This window comes from Gavialis gangeticus, unplaced genomic scaffold (genome assembly GCF_001723915.1).
Source record: "Gavialis gangeticus isolate Ggan-Ray unplaced genomic scaffold, GavGan_comp1, whole genome shotgun sequence".
In the NCBI taxonomy this organism is placed as follows: Eukaryota; Metazoa; Chordata; order Crocodylia; family Gavialidae; genus Gavialis; species Gavialis gangeticus.
In genome coordinates, this window is record NW_017729022.1 from 141,804,690 (window position 1) to 141,807,860 (window position 3,171).

Here is a 3,171-nt window from a genome sequence, read left to right on the forward strand (position 1 = left end):
CCCCCCCCCCCCCCATGCTCCTTCATCCCTGTACCCCAGAACCCATTTTGGGCTTCTCAGCCACAATGGCCTGAGAGAAGGCTGTGACTATGGGGATGGCCTGTAGCAGTTGCAGGTCCCCCTTCTCACCCTTCCTTCCTCTGCTCCTCTCCAGGGGCTCCACATTTCCCCCAGTGACTGGGTCCCCATCATGGCCATGTGGAGCAGGGGCAAACTGTACTTTTCTGTTCCTTTAGTGGCGCCCACACCTCCATCTGCTGGGCATTGCACCTGAAAACATCCCTGTTCTGGTGTCCTTTCTGGAGCTGGTACTGTGTGTTCTCCTCACCCCAGATGGTGATGAGATCCCTCATCACCTAATAGTCCCAGTTATGTGAGGGGTTGGGTAGTGGAGGAGGATGGGATGGGGGACTTCCATTGTTGGAAGCGGTGCCTATGTGGTCTTGACACCTACCCATGGGTGGATAAGGATCAGGCTGGGAGGGGGGAGAAGAAAGGCTGGAAGGGTGGATGGATGGCAAGAGCAGAGGATGAACAAAGGTGCAAGGACTGATGCATGGCTCTCCCTCTCACTGCAGCTGGGTGCAGCCCCTGCTCCAGAGTGACTGGGACTCTACTGGTCAAGCCATGTCCACAATGTCAAACTTTCCAGGAGCTTCCAGTAGAGACCTTGTGATGCTGGCAATGCTCTTAACCCCAGCCTGGAAATTTCCAGTGTCCTCTACCTGCACCAGAGAGGCAGTTGGCCACCCCCCACCTGAAGTTTTTGGGGGCATCTGCCTGCTTGCCCTGGCATGGATGCTCAGTGCCCCCCTCCCAACCTCCCTCCCACTCTAGTACTCCAGGACCTTGTAGGTGTGGGTTAAAAAAGCCTTGCAGTACTCCAGGTACACATGGCCTGGGTCCCTGCTGGCAGTGACTGAGCCACAGAGGTCACAGTGTTGCCAACATGGAGGCCCAGTCCCAATGTTCTGCATTTTGCCACCCTGATCTTCCAGAGGAATGCTGCTCACATCAGCTCCTGCTTGGGGGTGTAGGAGGAGTCCATGCTGGCATCCAGCTAGCAGCATACCTCACTATGGTCTCTGAGATGTGGTGTGTGGGAGCCAGTCTGGGTCTGTGGGGCTGTGTCAAAGCACAGGAGCCTGGGGGGGGTGGTCCCTGGTTGGCTGTGTGGGAGCCAGCTTTGAGGTTTCCCATGCCAGAGCATGGGAGCATGGGGGTCCCTGGCTGGGTATGCGAGCCAGGGTTGGGCTCTGTGGGGTTGTGCCTAAATTCAAGGAGTTTCTTGGGCTCAGTGTCAGGTGTGTGTGTACGTGCATCCTGGGGTGTTTCATGATGGGGTGTGAGGGCATGGCCCAGGGATGTAGATTCCCAGGTTCTAGGGCTCATGCAGGGGACACAGATGCCTCCCTTTCCCCTGCTGCCTGCCTGCTGCTGGCAGATTGGTAGATGGCTGGAGGCAGGAGCCAGGGGTGGGGAGAAGGGCTGTGCTGGGTCACATCTTAAGAGCTTGGGTGCAGGGCCCACAGGTCACTTGGCCAGAGCAGCTGAATGCTAGTTCACCTCCTGAGGGTGGGGTGAGAGGTATGGGATGCAGGGCAGGGGGAGGAGTAGTACAGGGGTTGCAAAGGGATCTGGGATGCTGAAGGACAGTGACCTAACTTGAATCATTAGGGGAACTGGGACAGAAGTTCAATGCACTGGTCTAACCTAGATTGATCTGATCGGTGTGTACCTCAAACCAGGTTGATTTTAGACCTGCTTCTGCCATTTTTAGACTGGTCTATGTGCACCAAACTGCTGTACAGTTATGGGTTTAGATTGGTTTCCAATCACTTGGACTGGTCTAAGCGTTATATCTGTACCTGGCCAATGTGTATTTGGCAGTATTGCCCCTTTTGTGCCTTCTCCATGAACCATATATAGAAAAGAACTATTTTAGAAATTTTTTAGAGATCTCTTTTACACATTGAAATTATTTTGTGCATTCCACCCCCTGCAAGCATTATCTTGGCATCAGTTGGCCAAAATGAATAGATCATTGAGAGAAGAGCAATTGTCACAATGTTTTTAAAACATCTAACTGCTCAAGTACATCTGTATGTTATTATGTTAACGTCCTGTGTCTCAGGTACTTTGAAGTTTAGAAGACAGTGGTGTTTGTCTTATTGTGAAGTTCTAAGTCCCCCATTTTAATTATATAAATGAGGTATTCTTGCTATATAGTTATAGATTTATAAAAATTATATTCACAAACAATCAGGCATTATGTTCATCAGCCACATAGGCTCAAATATTGTCTATCCCATACCTCTGGCCAATGTACTGTTGAGAGAGAAGTTCCACTTTTGGAAGAGTGAGAAAAGTAACTCTTCCACCCAAAGAGGTGGATCCCCCTGAAGAGGACCCCCACAATAAGACTCCATAGACTGAGACTGAGAAACTTTCTTCAACCTACCCCCTCCACCATCGTAGACTATTGTACAGGTTTGTGTAAATCTATCTTCTTTCGCTCTCAGCATCACGACCCCCTGCCCTCCCCTATCCCCTTCCTCCACCCCCAGGCTTATCTGGTTAACATTGTATTTTCTGTAACCTAGTTGCATTCCTGCCCCCTCCCCCCATCTCTCTTACATTAGTCCCTCACTTGGGCACTCTGTATTTCCCTTCTGGGTTTGTCATCTTTTTGGTTCATGATTCTTAACATCTACTAATAACATTCATTTATCTTTTGAAAATGGTGGATGTTTGAAGCTCCTTAAAGTTTTAGAATGTTTCAGGTTTTTCCAGTGATGATCACACACCTGCAGTTAGTCACATTGTTCTGCAATTTGTTTGGAGATTGCCAACGCCATGCAAATTATTTTTGTGTAAGGAACAGCAAAATAGTTTCATAGTTGGTAGGGTCGGAAGGGACCTGAGCAGATCATCAAGTCCAACTCCCTGCCATGGCAGGAAAGAGTACTGGGGTCAAATGACCCCAGCAAGGTGTTCATCCAGCCTCCTTTTAAAGACCCCCAGGGTAGGAGCCAGCACCACTTCTCTTGGAAGTTGATTCCAGATCCTAGCAGCCTGACAGTGAAGTAGCTCCTCCTGATATCTAGCCTAAATCTACCCTCTGCCAGCTTGTGACTGTTATTTCTTGTCACTCCTGGTAGTGCTCGGGGG